General features: G+C 42.9%; 1 protein-coding gene across 2 annotated transcripts in view; it reads right to left on the bottom strand.

Moving 5' to 3' along the window:
* The window catches only part of SLC8A3 (solute carrier family 8 member A3), a 137,145-nt gene extending 126,126 nt beyond the window's left edge, over positions 1–11,019 (bottom strand). The window contains exon 1 of one of the 2 annotated variants that reach the window (XM_086895125.1): positions 10,834–11,019. The gene's annotated coding sequence lies outside the window, so the exon portion shown is untranslated. The remainder of the gene's footprint in view (positions 1–10,833) is intronic. The other variant, XM_086895132.1, reaches the window with a different exon arrangement.
* Between the last annotated feature and the right edge of the window lie 7,745 nt (positions 11,020–18,764).

Here is an 18,764-nt window from a genome sequence, read left to right as displayed (position 1 = left end):
CAAAGTGAAAATCTGGGTTCACAGCCTTAACTCATCCCTTGCTATGGACAGCTTTTTGTACTTCTAGACTGCAGCCTGAACAAAGACAGATGTGGCAAAATACTCAGGCAAGGGTTTTGCTCAAGAAGAGCTGGGCAGTCCTAAGCAAAACAGCCCAAATATTTCATTAAAACACTGCATTTTTATTTTAGGTCTATAAGCTGGACAAGCATCTGAAAATGCATAAGTTTAAACTGCTTCCCAGCTTTGGGTGATCTGCCCTACATCCCCCAAGAAAGCTATTTTAATTGCCACATCACCTAGAAAATTACCCAGCAACAACATTCTTTGCCTTGCTACCCCACCAGGCTGGACTGTACAGACAAGAAAGATATTGATGCAGCAACCTGATGTAATCAAGAGCTATAAAAGGCAAAGCAGTAAATCATTTTGGATGCAACAGTCTGTCTGTGCACTTAGCCGTTTTTTATGTTTTCCAAAGCATCCAATAAACAAAATTGCATTTAACCATTAACAGTCACACAGCAATATTCCTTGCAACGCTTGTGCTCTCACAGTGGGTGGTGGTGGGGAAGGAACATGGCTTGGAAGTAGGTCAAGAAGTGTCCAGAATTAGGAATTATTTTACTTTTTTTTTTTTCTTTCCAGCAGGTGAGTCATCTGAAACTTTTTGCTGTTGAGCACAGCTTTTGGAAAAGGTGGCTCTCGCTTCTCCTAGCATTAAAGGGTCCACAATATTCTTTGCTGAGCTTTCCCACAGTGCTCTTATGACTGACCATCAAGCCCACTTAAAAGACTTAAAATGAGAGCTACAGCTCTGAGGGAAGCTTGTGCAAAACTAACTGCAGAAAGAAAGGGAATGAAGGGGAAGGTCTGTCTCCTACACCACAGGACCATCAACCCTAAAGGGCAAGAGCTGCCTGGGCAGGGGCAGAAATGCTACTGCAGCTTTCCTCCTTTTCTCCTAGCAGAAGCTGCCATTCCCCAGAGATGCTAGTTCAGGGAAGCAGAGGAAAAGCACCCAAGGGCAGTAGCAAAAAGCCTCTCTCTAGAGGACCAGGAGGCCAGAGTCCTCTCCACAGCACAAAAGTGGGTCACAGTCCCCTTGCTTCTCAGGACTTGGTATTTCAACACAAACCATGGAAACACAAAGCCACCTGACAGATTTCAGATACTCTAAAGTGTATTTTTGTTCCAGTCTACAAAATGAGCTTTGCTTTTCCTTTGTATCTCAAGACTCCAGTTTCCAAATAAAGAATCAGTCAAGCTATAAGGAGGGTAAATGAGATCAATAATTCCTATCAGCTTTTAAAGTGACTAAAAGACAGCTGAGAACCTGGAAAGAACCACACATTGAGCAAAAACAGAGGCATTTTCTCATTTTACCTTTGCCTCTATTCCTGAGGAGGAGGGGAAGACAAAACCTCTTTCTTTACCTATCTGTCCTCAAAAATAAGACAAACTCTGTTGCCTCAAGAGAGAGAAAACCAGAGCAGCATCTCAGGCTTTCCTGAAAAATTGTGGCCCACCTGACCAGCCTTTTCCCAGCAGATTCATGGCAGATGAGTGCTATTGAGCCAGCCATGTCTGCAGGTGGGTGGTTGGTGGCCAAGTGTCCCTGACAGCTGCAGAGCTACTTTAACTTACCCCAGCTGAAGATTTTCTCCATTGGCTGACATTTAACTGCCCTGTTTTTCCCAGGATTTATCAAGAAGTCAGGCACTCGAGGTGACTCATCACCAGCTAAGCTGGAGCCAGCAAGAGCTGTCACAGTGCACAGTGCTCCGGCTGCCCAGGGGGGCTGGCAGTAAAGCAGTGACCAGATCCTCCCCTGCCTTAACAACCTGGGCATGGGCCGTGTGTGGCAGGGCATCACTCGGGCTGGATAAACCCCTCCTGTGCACTGCAAGTGTGGATGATGAGGAGCTTCTCCTTTTGTACTGCAATGGGGAAATGCAGCGAAATTCAGTTTCACCGGGGCACGTAGTGAGCATTCCAACTGGCTTCCAAGCAGCTACACCCGGATAAATAGGAAGAAAATCTCTAACCATAATCACCTTTCAAATATCTTGCCCTTCCCCCAGTCCCTGTCAGCCTGCTCTTGCTTTTCAAAGGGTTTGCAGTCTGTTTAGCCTGAGCTGAGCAGGTGAACTGGAGGCAGCAGTGCCCACAGAGCAGGTGGCATGGACACCCAAAGGAGCTGGGCAGCAAGAGCCCTTCACCACCCTGCTCTGACAGCACAACAGACCTTGGACTCCACGGGCTCCAATCTGGTCCCAAATGCTGGGCTTGGCCCACAGGCAGTTCTCAGAGAGGGCAGCAGGATGCATTTAGAGATGGATGCTGTGGAGCCAAGAGGCATCCAGCCCCGTGGATGCCCGAGAGCAACAAACAGGACAAAACATAGGCCATGCATTGTGTGGTGCCACCACCACAGCCCACACGTGGGGCTGGGGAGGAACCACCAAAGGCCTGGCCCTGTGGGCAAAGGGAGGGCTTTGCATTTGGAATTATGCCAAGGGATCCAGGACAGCTCTGCCTGACATTAATATGTTTGGCACGGCATTAAAAAAGAGGAGCAAATGGAACAGGAGGCCAAAGTAGCAGCCTTGATGTAGGACATGAAAGGAGACATTTGCTATCAGATCAGAGACAAGGAGGCGCCTCTGGAAAAAAAACAGCACTTGAATGGCTGCTGAACAGCTGTGTGATGGGCAGGAATTTGGAAAGAGCTGCTTCTCATTCAAAGACACACACAAACCTGCCTTTCCCTGGTTTATTTCATGGAGGAGTTAGGCAGGAAGGAGATGTGGGATGAAGAGGTGCTCAAGCAGTGCTGCTAAAAGCTGTGGAAGACTGAATTGTGTGCATAGGATGAACAATAACAATGAAGCAACACAAAGTTTATCACTGGGATCTCTCTACTGGAAAAAAAAAAAAAAAAGAATTGGAAATTACTCAGTGTGGGCAGGTAATCCTCTGTTTTAATAGAGGAAATCGCATTTTTAGGTTTACTTTAAGAACCAGATTAGTCCAATGGCACTGAACATAGCACTCATTTTGTGGGCCAGGATCTTTCCTTCCAGTTTAGGCTGTAGCAAGTGCCTGCTCCAAAGACATATTTTTAGATATATGGTTTGATTTTCCTTAGATACTAGACATACTGTAGATGACACCATTTAATGATTGTTCAAGCTGGTTAGTACTTCAGTACAGATAAAATAAACTGTAAACAGCTTGTTGCTGCAGAAACAAGGGTATGTACCAGCCATGACGCAGACCAAGAGTCAAAGAAAAATCTTCATAAAACTACACAAACCAAACAGAATCAGTCCTTTCACTGTGGAAATGAAAAGGTCTGAAGGACACATCTGAAACAGCACAGCAAAGATTTCATTAGCCATAGCCATGCCACCATGGAGAAGGCAGAATCCAAATACCACTGGGGATGTGTTTCTGCAAATAAAGGGAAGCCACCATCACTGGAGTTGCCATGGGGAAAGCTCCTAGGGGACCACGGGATTTTAAACCTGGAAGCATCTGCACAGACAAGTGACATTTGACAGCAAGAACTGGATAGAGTCAGGTCCCAAATGTTGAGTTATGGGAGCAACCAGCCTGTGGTACAATGCATTCTGGAACATGGCTAGCTTTCAGTAACTTAAGATGTTAAAATTAATATCTTATATTTTTAACTGATCTACACCATTTCAAGCAGAAAGTTTTGAGCCTGAGGCAGGGATTACTCAATGTGTTTAGATAGTGTGGCTTGTGTAAGAAGGCAGCCTGGAGGAGGTACAACACTTTTCCAAGGTTTTGTAACAATGCCAGTATCAAAAGAGAAGAATTAAGAAGAGAGGACTTTCTGACAACCCCTGCTATTTGTTTGCACAGCACATACACAGGAAGATATCTCTTTCTGCTCTGCTCAGGTGGTTGCACATCTTTCTGCCCCTGCAGTGTGGGCAGAGAAAGAGCTGCCCACAGGAACCATGCAGTAGTCCTTGCCTACCACCACATCCCACCTGCAGTAACACCTTGAGGAGCCCAAAGGGGAAGATTGTGGTGCAAATAGCACCACAAAGCATCAGATCCAGTCCGGGCAAGGGAGAAAAAAAAAAAAGCAGAGAGCAAGCAAATATAATTAAAACATTTTAAAACCCCAAACCAAACCAACAAACAAACAACAATAAAAAAAAAGCAAAGCAGACCTTTTTTGAGCTGTGGCAAATTAACCCTGGAAAAGCAGTGCAAATGATTAGAAGATAAGGAAAAACTACCCCCCAAACTGCCTCTTGTATTTAAAATCACATAAACGCTAGGTAGGTTTTAGCTCCTTAATCTGTATTCTCCATCTTTACAAATACAGGTCATGCAGATAAAACGAGAGAAGCGAGAGGGGTGACAAAGAAGGACAGTGGCTGGCATCACCAAAGTACACTCCTTTCCTTAGGAGGCAATACAGTTTCCTCTGACTGCTGCCATACCCAAAATCTGCCCAAGTCACAGAGGCACTAGGGAACCTCTTCCTCTGAAAAGCACTGATGGAGACACCAGCATGGAGGAGCTGATGGATACAGGGCATTGCCTGGGACTGGTACTGGTTCACACCCATTCTTGCTCGGGAGCTCCTTGCTTGCTGCTGTCTGGGTACCCAAGCAAAATGGTCTTCCTGGGCTCCTTCTGCAGATGGTGTCTCCAGGAGGAGGCTGTGGTCACAGTGCCCAGTCAGCCCTCTTTTCTCAGAACCTTCAATGCTGGTTTAACCACAAGGGAGGGGCAGGGCAAGCTGTCAGCACTGTCCCCTGGTGTGCTGACAGAGCTAGGAGAAACCACTGGCAGAGGAGGTACACAAGGGCTCTGCAAAGCTGAGCTTGCAAAACACCACAGAGTCCTTGGCCAGGTGGCAGCTCTGGGACACAGCCCAGCTTGGCTGAGGGCAACCATGGCCACCAGTTCCTTCCCAACCCACCCACAGAGGGAAAGATGCTTTGAATAAAGACTTTGAGTTGGGAGGACAGGATTTGGACTTGTGCAACATTTAAATAAGCTTCTTCAGCTATATTTGGACCTCTGAAATACTCCCATGTTTTGAGATGGCTTCCCAGGACAATGAAGTGTTCCTATGGGTCTGTATGCTCTGTCTCTCCTCCTGTCTCCATAAAACTCTGATCCCAGCAGCTGGAAACACTGTCCAGGCAGAACAAGGCAAGAACACAAGTAACTTGCCTGTGTTTTTAGGGAAATGGAAGCAGGGCAGCAAGCCCCAACCGTACAAATGGTTATCTTCGAGTGCATAATTCTTAATTATATACTTAAGCAAAGCCTAGAGTAATTTAGTAAGTTAAGCATGTAATTCCACTTTAACTGATGGGTGAGTCCCTAAAGCAAATGCTTATGTGTACACAGGGCTGCTCCCTAACTCAGCCAAGACTCACTGGGGAGCCAGAGAAGCCTTGCTCAGGTGGCCCTGGGGATGCTTTAGCAAGGTACCAAACTGATGTGCACATAAGTGGACGACAAAGCCATGCCCCAAATTTGTACAATAAACCCAAATTGCCAAGACAGCAACCCTGGGTGAAAATAACCCACTTTTACTGGAAGAAGGTAATTGGGGGGACAGATGCAGGCAGAGAAAGGTTATCCAGTCCCATCCACACACTGCAATGGGCAGCCCTAAAGCCTCCCCACCAACTCTGCACCTCTCCACCTGCTAGCATGGCTCCAGCAGCAGCTCCAGGGGCAGCACGGACTGGGGGACCATGCTGCTGCCCAGCCCAGCTCCCTCCACGGGTGCCTGCTTGCTGGACTCGTGGCCTGGCTGCTCTCAGGGAGTCTCCATACTCTTAGCATGAAGTTTCCATTTCTACCTTCAGTCAAGTCATGAAGTGGATATCAAGTGAAAATATACAAGAAAGGGGGAAAATCCAGCACCCTGGCTTAATTAATCTTATGGGTGGCTGCCATGCAGCAGGAGGAAGTGTAAACATGAGACCAAAGTCTTGGCACACTGCAGAAACAATACACTTATGGTGCCAGAAGGGATTTAATACAATACACATGGGAAGAAGTAGAGGGAGGAAAGGGGAAGAGATGAGGATTGCCTGAACACTTCTGGGCACCTAAAGGAAGCTATATGACAACAGGGCCTGTTTAAAGGACTACAGCACTAATTGTACATCCACGTTGTTCAGTAAGGAACCTGAGCCACAGATGACACCCTCACCAAAGCACAAAGAAGTGCAGTGAATGGCCTGGGCATGTGGTAGCCACCCTCCTCAAGCATTTGTATCCCTCATGCTTCTTTAATCTTGCTGGGGTGAATACCCAGCACTGAATAAAGTGATTAAAGCTAATGCTAACCGCTTCTCTAATTCTCACAGCTGGTGCCCCTGGTTCCCTGCCAAAGCCAAGCCAGGGGGCAGAGAGTGAACAGCTACAAGAGACCTCTAACCACTTGAGCTGCCTGCTAACAGCACCAAGGAATTTATCCACTGCAGAGGATCATGGTTCTGAGTAGTGTGAACTAGGTTTTGTCTTCCTACCAGCGCATGAAGGCTAGGCAAAGGTTAGGAATAAGAAGGAATTACTCCTTTTTCCTGGATGTAGCAGAGCAAAGACGTGATGTGTCTAATTACAGATGGAGACACTGACAGACTTTTTCTATCTCCTTAGATAAGGAAAAATTTCATTCAAGAGCAACATCGGTAATTTCTCCAAGGCCAATAGTCAGTTCAAACTAGAGAGCACAAATGCTCATTGGCATTTCAGAGGTGAACAGCAAGTAAACATTCATAGCTGAACAGACACCCTGCTCTCTTCCTTGTGTTAGATAGGATATTTTCATAGGCAAAAGAAAATAGAAAAGAAAAAGGCACTGCTAAGTAGCTTCCATTAAGGCACATAACATCACCTTGCCAGGGCTGCTGACCCTCTGGGCAGGAAACTGGGTGGACATCCCAGAGCATGTTCAATGTGCTGGGTTTTATTCCAGATGGGTACGGTTTGGAGGGGAGAATCATCTAGGAAGACATGCGTGAGGAGACAACCAGCAGACATGCATGAAGGAGGAAGCCACATAAAGCTGGAAAGAGCTGGAAGGGGGAGGAAGCATGCAGCAGGGAGAAGATGGGTCTGTCCTGGCTGGCACAAATATCACTCAGTCAATGTGTGACTCAGTCAATCCACCCTGAGCTTGACATTTCTCTTGGTAGAAGATGTCCTCTCCCCACTTTCTCCGCTCTAATGCACTGATGCTTTCATTTCTAAAGGTGACATGATTACAAGGAATGCTAAAAATACACATGGGCTTTCATTCCACTCCCCCATCGCTGGTGGAACAAAATTTCCAGCTTTCCTGTTAGCCACTAACAGTGATTTAACCTGAAAGGCATGAGGGGGAACAAGACCTTTGCTTTATTTTCATTATCTCCTCCTTTTACGCAACACCATCAACCAAGGCTCAGACTTAGGAGTCCAGTCTAGTTGTCTGGATGACCATTAGTTAGCACTGTCTTAGTCCAGCCAAAGGGGAGAGAACCTTTCTCCTGCCCACCCTTCAATCTTCCAGCCCTTCAGTGTGATTAAAGGGCACTCTAGCCCAGTAGCATCCAAAGTGCCCTTGCTATTGTCCACTTCTGCTACCCTCCAAGGTCCTCACAGCCCCTTCCTTGCTGTAAGGCTGAGGACACAGCAGACACACATGTCCTGGGGGCTAGTTAACAGGCTGGGTAAGCTGTCCTACCTGAGGGAACAGGACACATGGATGCATAGATCCAGTGCTCCAAGATGCATTCCAGACCAGAGATGAATGCCCAGCCTCTCCTGCACAAAAGCAGCTGAGCATTTAAAACCAAGAGGGTTTAAGAAAACAAAGAGTTAACTGTACCAACATTAAACTTTCCTTGCTGCAAATGCTCAATGCATTTGCAATTCTTTGGGGGAAAAAAATTAAAAATCAGCCTATGGATATTAGACTTTTTGGAGGAGAAATCTAAAGGATGGGAAAGAATTTAATAAAATTACAGTTTATTCATACAATATTAGGTCACTATAAACTTTATCTAGCTTTAAATGCTTTAATGTAACATCTAAAACATGTTATTTTTTTTTTCTGTGGTTTGAAAGACATATCAAAATACTACGTTACAGTAATTCCTGCTTATGCACTAGGTATTCAAAATAGAAGCCTTAATTGCAAGCTGCAAATGCTATAAATGGCAGGCCATAAATCTCAACAACAGGGGATCAAAAGGAAAGAGTACCCAGTTACACGGTTGTTTTTATCTAAAACCAGAACACATTAGTCTGGTACAAGACCTCAGTTGTTAGAGGGAAAAATCTCCCCTCAAGTGACAGATTCTATGAAATACTTTTGTATTAGGACAATTAAGAAAATGCAAACATTTCTACTCAGGATCACTGTCAGTATCCCACAACTCAGAGACTGACATTGGCTTTCCCTTGTTTTTTCAAAAGAAAATGTCTTGATGTCCCTGATTTGTACAGACAAAAATCACAGGAACATTGAAAGGTACTTGTTTAAATACACACTCCAAAATTTTCAAAATGTCATAGAAGCAAAGGGTACCTGAAAGCATTTTTGTTGTCCTCAAATTTTTGATTCTCTTAAAATCAGACATTTACTCTTACACATGAGAAAAGCTTTTTGAGGTGGACATTTTGTAGCAGCACATAAGCCCCATATAACAACTTCACAGTGAAGACATCTTTATGTATAAACCCAGCACATTCACTTTGTGTTGTAGCTATTGATCAAGAGATCGTTTAAGTACAGAATTTGTACTAAGGGCTAAGGAATCACTCCTTTGGGAACACAGAAGCAAGTTCCTTAGTAAAATCAGAAACAGGAATTCTCTCTACAGAAAAATGAAGCAGAGAGAAGGAGAAGATGACCTTTTGCTTCATTACTTGAAGAGTCCATTTAGAGAACTTTCACATCTGCTTGAACCAGCTGAAAGAGTTTTTCAGCTCCTATGAAACAAAGTCAGAAGTGAATTGACTATATACTGTGTGTGTAGATACATAAATAAAAACTAAGAGTTTCAAAAAGCTCCAAAGACATTCTGTGGGTCTCCTGCCACAAGGACAGCACAGCCCACACCCTCGCCCCCTGAACAGCCGGCTTGTCTGAGTGCTGCCAGGACCCAGGCACGGAGCTGCAGCATCTGTGACACTGCCAGCAACACTGCCGGGCCCTTCCTGGCATATTCCATTCCTACAGAAATGCAGTATTCCCCCGCCACCGAGCAGTGCTCTCCTAGCGCTCAGGGTCAGCTTCTGCCTCCATCACTCAGCCCATCCTGCCCAAGGCTCTGCACCAATGCAGCTTTCCCAGCTCAGCTCTGTTTCCTGACAGAGATATCCTGTAGCCTGGACATCAGGAGCCAGCCAGCCAGCCGCAGGCTAGCGTGACACTTCTTTATTCAGCTTCTAATGGGATAATGAAGTGCGATTTCAGGTAGTAACAGCTCCTACTCCACATCGCAGACCTGAGGCCATGTACTCACAGATGAAAGAAGTTATTCTAGGTAAACAGATTTCTCTTGGAGCGAAATTTTTCAGTGTTTATTCACCGATTCGTTTTGGGAAAGCTGTTTCATTTGCTTCCCTGCCATTATTGATTCAAATACTTCTGCTAATTATTTGGAACACAGCTAAGATTTTGTCCAGATGCTGCAGTTATCTGTGACTCACCTAACAAGAGTCACCGACTGCTAAATGAGGGTTCTTCCACCAGAGAACTCGGCAGATTACTTACACTGGAGCAAGGTCCACTGCTGTGCACAGATGAGGGCTTTCCTACCCACTAAGGAGAGCCCAAATGCTCCTAGGTCTGCTCAAATCTCTTCAAAGAGACAGAAAGAAAGACAGAGATTGCCTTCAAATTAATCATGGTTTCTGACTTGTTTCTACTTTTTCCTATTTTAGTAACAAACCAGTCATAATTATTAATCATGATTGTTTTGAGTGAATCTAATTGCAGTGTTCCCTAAAGCATAGCAACATTCCCTCCACACCCAGCCAACCAAAATAGAAAAATCACATCCCAAAAATAGCAGCAAGAGACAGTGAACAAAACCTGGCCTCCCACAATTTGTGTCATTGGACCAGACAGATCTTTGAGACAAAATCAGCTGAGAGACTAACACTCTGGAAGATATTGCAGCCTTCCTATAAAAGCCAGTCAGAGGGTTTTTGCAGCAGAAATTCCCTACATCCCTCTCTATGCAAAGACCCAGCTGGTGCTGTCCCAGAAAGTGGCTTTGGAAGGCACGTGGCCAGCCCTCCCTAGGTGAAAGGCAAATTCACAGCCTCCCACATGTACCTCCTCTACAAAGGACAGCTGCAGAGACAAAGTTGGAGTTTTTAAGTGATCTCTACCAACACAAAGACTGGAAGATATCCTATAGCTACTGTGTTTGATGTAGGAATGCTGGAGTGAAATGCCTTTAATTGAGTTACACGCAAGGCTCCACTCTATCATTTTATGGTCTCTTCTAGAGATAATACATATTATTTCTGGTTCCACAAGTGAGTTGGGAAAAAAACACAAAACAAAACAAACCACCCAGATCAAGTTAATAGATCTGTGTATAAAAGCCAGGATTAGATAAGGTTTTCAGACACTAAGTCTGGCTGGCAATTACCGTGTCCCTTGTGGATACTTAGCTCTGGATTTAGGCAGTTTACAAACCCAGACAGATACAAACATATTATCACAGTATTTTAAGGTCTTCCTACATCAGAGATGTTTTTGCCTGGCCCCAGAACCCCATTCATGCAAGGGTGAAAAGCTCTCAAAGGACTTACCAGTGGTTATATTCCAAAAACTTTGGAGTTATATATCCTCAAAGCATTAAAGCAATCTTAAAATAGTAAAGAATCTACTATTGCAGATAAATGTTTTTAGTGGCTTTCAACAGAGAGGGATAAAGCTACACTACAATTTCCCCCACTCTAGAACTCTAAGACCCACCTGCCTTTTGAAACAGAAGTAATTCAGGGCAATGCATTTCAGCTGTATTTGTGAGGCATGTTAAATGGGACTTGACTTCTAGAAGCTGCCAGGTCTCTCAAAGAGCAGGAATGATAGCAGCTACACATGGGTAAAAGTTAGGAGGTCACTGAGCCCAGCCTGCTGCCAGGTAGTCCCCAAAGACAGCACAAGCCAAGACTCCAACTGATACTACAGTTGATCTTAGCCAAAACGTCAAGAACTGATGATGGGGAGTGGGCTGAAGACAAAAGTGACTTAGAGCTGCCTCTATGTCCTCTGCAGAGGAGAAGGAAAACCTCTCCGGAATAATACTTAAAGTTTATCATATTAGGCAGATGGTATTTGACTTGCTGCTCTTAATACATAATCCTGAAAGGTCTGTTGCAGTTATCTACTGTAATAAGAATGCTGTTTTGCATGTTACAAGAAACCTGAAGCAATAAAGTAGTCTCAAAGGGCCAGTTTGCTGACACTCTGTTTGTGCCCCTGCTGTACACAAGGTTATCTTTAATGGCAGAAAATATTTTTTATTGCTCCCTGATGACTTGGAGGAGGCTGTGGATCCTCTGACCTTATTGTCCATACAACATGAACTTTGGCTGAAGGATGGTCTTAAGAAAAACTTTTTTTTTTAAGTAGGAAAGATATATTTCCCTATCTTACTTCATCCAGCAGACAGAACTGCATTCAGTCCTGTCTATAATATGACTTACCCTTGTCCATGCCATGATTTTCCAGATTCTGTCAGGCAAGGTAGCCTACATCATTGCCTCTGTACTAGGCAAAGCTGGGATTGCAATTTCTATAATAAACACCAGTGTGACATACTGAAATATTTATTGATCATTGCAGTAAGAATTTACTGAGACAATATTTTTTTAAGCTGCCATGAAACCTAACAAATTTTCAAGAGAAAGAAGAAATATTCTTTTTTTTAAAAAAAGCGGCAATATCAGAGATGCACAAATTTTCAAATTCATTCAGAGCTGGTAATCCTGCCACCAGAGAGTCAAGGGAGATGGGCCAAAAACATTTGCAGATGTACACAGACCTTTGCTGTTTTTGCAAGCAAGCATCTCAAAGTTTGGTCTTATCATCCATGAAAGCCAAACAAGGAGACATCTTGGGATCCAGCTCACCCAAAACAAGACTCATAAAGGGAAAGTGATCAAAACTCATCACTCAAGTGCTTTCCAAGATCAGTGGAAGGAGGGAAGCAGCAGAGCAGACTTCAACACCCACCTTGGCAGACACCTACCCCTGAATGAGATGATCACTACATGTGATGATGTAACTTCGTGACTTGTACTAAGCTAACACATGTCAGTGGGAAAATGAAGTCTCTTCTGTGTAACCTGGGCAGGCAATCACTGCACAGAGCCATCTCCTTCTAAGGCAACCATCCTCATCCCTCAGAGGTGATCCCTGCAAGTCCCCACCTTGGCAGGGCTTTGATGGTGAAGGGACACTATTCTCCAGCTCTCCACTGCTTGTGTACAGAGAGGAAAATACATTGTTTGGGGATGCCTTAATATGCATGTTTCTATCTACACATATATTTGATATATATAATGCAGGCCTTCTAAAAACAGCTTTACAGTCACATGACAACCCGTAAGAGACTTTAATGTATTATGTATTTTTCAAATTTCAGATCTTCTGCTACACTCCTCATGCAAAGAAAGCAGAGTCGTGAATTCTTTAAGGGCAAAAGGAACTGCCAAGGACAAAAGAACAAGGCACAGAGACATCTTCATCGACAGCTGCAGCAGCTCCTAAATCACAGCTTCTCCAGGCAGAGAGCACAGAACTAACACCTGTTCTCCTAGTTTCTTGGTACTACCTGAACACTCAGAAAGGGAAATACATGAAGACTGTATGGAGTATGAGGCTGTTAAAGTGGATAGTGCAGACCAGTGACAGAACAGTTGAGATCATGAGCAGTATGTGTGAGAAAAATGGACCTGTCAGGTAATACTGCACAACCCTGTGTAGCTTCAAGGGACAAAGACTGCTCAATTTTTTATTTCTGTTGTGAATAATTCATTACAGGGGTAAGAAATCTTCTTGAATAGATGAAAGATAGGAGATAAAGGTCTCCTTCTCCTATTCATATTCAAAATCACTGCCCAGCCAACCGGGTCTGTCCATACAAAATACAAGTTTCCATATCCAGCTTTTTCTTGCCAAGTCAGAAACTTCAGCCCACTTTAAAATGGACATGTTCTACACTGGTCCTGGAAGATACACTAAAATTCAAACATTCAAAGAAAGATTTAAGATGTTTAATTTCTGACCATTGAAAATATAGGGGTTTCTACATTAATGGAAACATATTGTAAATATTCCCAGCTGTCGTGGTTTTAAACCAATAACTAAGAAAATTACTTATTTTTTGCTGTGAGATATGGATTAGAACAAGAGCAAAACAGACATAAAACTTAAAAGGGAAAAAAAAGAAAGTTTATTGACAAACCACAATAATAAGAACACCAGAATAAACTTCCAGAAAAACCTTTCCATCCCCTATCTACCCACTATTCCCTTGTTCACATGACAACAGAGACAAAAACTTTGGAACTTTGATGGTTAAAACAGTCCCAATTCTTGCTACAGTCTTTTCACCAGTCTTTGTAGAGAAACAGAAGTTTCTTCCTGTTAATTTATGGAGTTTCTCACAAGAAAACTATTTTTGTTATAGTTTTCTATTGCCCTAATGTTAGCTGCCCAGAGCTGCTATTATTAGAGTTCACTCTTCCCATTTTCACATCACTCTGAAGTGTGTATGGGCCATGAGTCTAGAGAAAGCATTTTTAAGGATAAGTTATTCAAAAGCAAAAAAGTCTTCTTCATCTGTCTCTGTGAGCTTCACTAGAAAACAGTTTTCTCATTGCCTCTCAAGGCTTCAAATCTCCCAGCACTTCACTATACCATAATTACTCTACTTTTTACTCAAATTTACACTTTGAACACTTTATTCCTCTCTAGATACTGTATCATGAATTAAAGGAGTTCTTTTCAGGACTTCATTGTCCATCTCCATAGTTTTAACAGAAAGATATTTCAGCTTAATTAAAGCATCTTCTTAATTCTCTCCCTTTCCTGAACCTTCTTTTCTTTCCTGTCACTGGTAGTTTATAAAGTCTCTTTTCATGTTGATCACTCTCTCTCTCCCTCTGGATAAAAAGATTAATCTGCAAGTCTCATCTGGGTAATGAAAGAGTTAAAATCTTGCCCAGGTTTTTGTAGATGGTTCGGAGATCTCTGCCGAACAGGAGCTGGAGCTGTCTGCGATGGAAAATTCTTCATGGCTGCTCTGGAGCGTGTGGTCGCTGCTCCAGCCCGCTGCAAGTCCAAGGCCTCTCTCTTTCTTCAGTGGGCAGTTTCTAGTGAATGTAGTTACAGCAAAACCTGCAGCCGAGCCAGAGATCAGGCCCGGCTCGGCCCGGCCCGGGCCCGAGGAAAACCTTCCCCAGGCCCCCCCCATCTCCCGGCCGGGAGCCGCAGCAGGCCTGGCCCCACGGCCTGGGCAGGGAACGGGAGGCCTGGAGCTCTGCCACCCTTCACAGCCAGGAAACAAAGAGAACCCAGAGAGCTCTGCTTTTACATTTTAAGGTAGGGTTCACAAGTTGATCCCACTTTTCAATGGCCTAAACTGCTGTCAATTCCCAGCAATGACCGATAATTGGTCAGGAGAAAAAGTTCCCAGCAACTCCAACTCCCTTAAAGGTAAAGTAACTCCATGACACCAGCTCATTCTCTGCAATGACTTCTCTAAGCCAAGTTGCAAAATAGTGTCTCTCATAACTCGCTTTTAAATCCTCCCCAAAACCCCATATCAGGGCTAGGGTGAACTTTTAAAAATTTGATCAAACTGTATTCAAGTTCATCTTGATTTAAGGGATGATAAAAAGAAAACGTACAATTTTTGCTATTATTCCAGCACAGCCAATTAGGATGTTTGGGAGCACTCAGCCCAAAAGGCCTGTTATAGGGAATGTGCAATCTCAGATTTTTGTGTTGAAAATATGTGTTTATCTTTAATCACAACTTTAATCGCATCTGAGTCAGGATGTTTGCAAAACAAAAGAGCATCTGTGGTGGTGGGAAGGATAACCAAATAATGGTGAGACATGAGACCTGAACTGTATGGACTGCAGACACGTCAAATACAGATGAACAGGACTTCAGTATTTCCATCTTTGATTGCCAGTTTGTTGCTAGACAGGTAACTTAAAATTATGGAAACCCTGAACCAAGCATATAAGTAGCAGTGATGTCTTTTTTTACACTGGGAAGAATCTTGGGTTTCTTCTTAATGTATCATGACATGTGAGCATGCTGTTTGAATATCTAAAAGTGACATAATTTAACAGGAACTGAACAACTAAATTTAGGCTGTGGAATCAGCAAAAGCAGGGAGGAAAAGGAACCAGTTTTTGAGGAAACTTCATCAGTTGGTGTAAAACTTACATTGTCATTACCTGCCATTGGAGAGTATTGAATGCAATATGGGGTAGGTCTTTTCTCACAAGACACTGAGCAGTGAAGTCCTCTGTTAAATTGCAAGACTGCCAATTTCTGAATGCAGGTGGGCACATCTGGTGGGGAGAAGGCTGGCACGCCCAGGCACAGGAGTGTGCAGTCACATCCTCATCAGTAAAGAGCATCAGCACTCACCAACTAACAGAAGAACTGACTGGTGAACCCTGAAAAAAGATCTTTTACATTTTTTTTTAACCTGGTAGATTGACACTTTACAAGCTGTTCATTGAGAAAGATCTATTTTTGATAGATTTACTCTTATTGAGAACACTTTCTGTGAAAAGTTTTGAAAACTGTTGAAGCATTTTGTGCTGTCAATCTTTCAAGTCAAAACTACATTTTTAAGATCAGTGGTGGTTTTTCATTTCCAGAGTTAAGGTACCTGAAGAAAAAGAATCAAGAATGGAAAATCATGAAAATCAAAACATTGTACTTCACCCAAATAAAAGTATTTTTAAAACCACCAACTTGCAAAATATTTTACCTGACTTTTCATTTGGACCTGAGTGTTTTTTGAGCTCAGAAGTTTTTCCTGAGACAAAAATATTTTTCCTTTCTATTCCATTCAGGGAGACCAGTCAGAAAAAAAATACTGTTTGCTATTTTTGTCTCTGAGTGTTTTTACTTTCCGTATTTCTTTTATTCTTTTTTTTTCTACTTTACTTCCTTTCCTTTCTTAAAATGCCCTATCTACTAAAAAGCAGAAGAAAATTGAGTCTGGAACCCAAGATTCTTTGCTCTTGGTCTCCTCTTTTCCTCAGTTTATTCAGAAGGAGTAAGAAAAGAGCTATATTAAGCTGAAATTTTATTCTGCTGTTCTCTGTTGAACAAAAGATGGTCCACTAAAGCAACTAAATCACAGATAACACTTCTCTGGGCAACATTATTAGGAACTGACAGCTGGAGATAGATGAAGATCTCATCTTTTAAAGAAAAAAGTACATTTAATTTCCTTTGTACATAATATAGAAAGCACAGCATTGTGTATCTGAAGATAAAAAGAGATCCTGCTGTGTGCTGGGTGCCATCCTTACAGAGATATAATACTGGTCTGTGTTCTGAGCTTACATGGAGCTTTAAATTCAAATTCATTTAGAAACAACTATTCTTCAATTCATGGTAGACAGTGAACTTTAAAAAAAGAGGGTGACATTTTACAGCCAGTTCCATTAGAAAAGAGCAGTTCAGAGAATGAATTGTTACCTTTTGAGAGGAACACTGGAAGACAGGACAGAAAGAGGAGGGAGAATGGATCTTAAAGGCGGAGAGATGGGTTTGCCCCTGCTCCTCAAGGGATCCTCTTGGGAGCCTCTAGGCCTCTTGAGGCTGGTACCATAATGGATTTGATATGAACACACACAATGGAGTTGGTTTTGAACATCAAGGATCTCATCAGCTACCTTGAAACAGACATGCTGTGGTCATTTTTTCCACCAGCTGAGGCATATCATGCCAGGCTCCAAATACGCTGGGTGAAAGGGCATGGATTTCTTCTACAGAGGTAGTGACAATGTACAGCACACCCTTATTTCTGGAGGACTTTTTTGATGTGTTTTTGGGTTTTTTTTATTTATTTTTCCTTTCCCAAGGAACCTGTGGCTATAACACATATACTATTCACATTTACAATGTATAAGCATATTTCATATGTCCTTTCTGCAGCACTTCCACCTGCTGCTTTGGTTGCTGTTTGATTTTAACACATCCCAGGCAGCATGGGAACAGTGAGGGTGAAACTTTGTTTGCCTGTGTTAAGCAAGACAGATACACATGCAGTTAAAACACATGTTTAACAAGAAAATATGGTCTGTCTGTTTCCAGTGGTATGAAAGGCTGCTTTTGGCTCTTGGGGAGAGTACAAGTTTTAAGAAAAACATCTGTATGGAGCTTTTGTTTCTAAGTCTAGGGACTATTTGTGTGTTGGCTGGTTGCAAGCCCTTGTAAGAAATGAAGGCCTAACACTAAGCAATTACCTTCCTTCAATTAAAGGCTTCTACTTAGCTAGTCTAAAATAAGAGTGGAAATTTTTTTGTGACCCTTACTCCACTTAAAGATGAAAGGTGGTTTTCCACCGAAAATGCTGGCAATAAGCAGCCCTTCTAACTATAAAAGCTGTAAGGAAAATTCTTTGACCATATTCATGTAAAAATAGTTATTTTGCTTTCCCAAGACTTCAAATCACACCCTCCTTTATTTATTTTTTTTTTTTTTTCCAAGTGGACACAGTAGCAAAGGATAATATTAGGCTTTCCCATTTCTTGCAGAAATAAGTGCCTCTGGAAAATACAGAATATAAAATGAAACTTGCCCTGGATTCAAGCTGGAAATGCAAACATAGCAAGTCAGAATAAATGCAAGATCATCAAGAAGTACCAGGCTCTGGACAGTTATTTCACATGGCGAAAACTGCTGTTTTGAGTTTCACCTATACACAGGCAACCACAGTGAAACACAAAGTGTCTATGAAAAACATCCAATGAACACTGACTTTCAAATTTCTCTGAACTGCTGCTTCTCTGTGAAGAAATGGATTTCTTCACGTGGTTTTTGGGACAGGTCCCCAGCTGATGATGGGGTAGACTTAAGTTGCTTTTCAGAAGTTTCTGCATTTTATATTCCGATATAAAACTCCCATCACTCATGTCTTATTACACCATAACCTATCTTTTTTGGGTACTGGACCCTTTTTCAAGACCTTGGAAGGTCACTACAAGCAAGATTGCTCTCTGCATGGTGATTCTCTAAGTTTTTAACATCCAACTGCTCCTCCAGATGGATTCAGGAGCTTCAAAATTCACCTGTTGTGCTATTCAATAGTTTTGAAAGCTTTTTTGCACCATAGCAGCTACAGCTGTTATTAAGGCTCTCCTTCATCTGTTACTGAACAGAGATATTGAGCATTTTGGGTCACCCATGCATCAGCACATTCAAAGTGCTGCAGGAGAACCACTCTCAATAAGCAGGATCCACAGGGCAGATCTCACACAGAGGTCTGGGCAGCATTTTGAGCTGCAGACAGCTACCACTGGGAACCATGTAGGCAGATACCCACATATCTGCGGTGCTATGCTGACCCCTCCCTGTCCCTGGAGACAGGTGTCCCAGATTTCTTCCAATTCTATGTCCTGCTGCTTTTCTTGTTATGGAAGGTCCCAAACCTTGCTACAGTTTCTTTGAGAGATAAACACCTTCTCCTTTA

Source organism: Cyanistes caeruleus, chromosome 6 (genome assembly GCF_971803275.1).
Source record: "Cyanistes caeruleus chromosome 6, bCyaCae1.hap1.1, whole genome shotgun sequence".
Classification (NCBI taxonomy): Eukaryota; Metazoa; Chordata; class Aves; order Passeriformes; family Paridae; genus Cyanistes; species Cyanistes caeruleus.
This window is presented reverse-complemented; position numbering and strand designations above follow the sequence as displayed.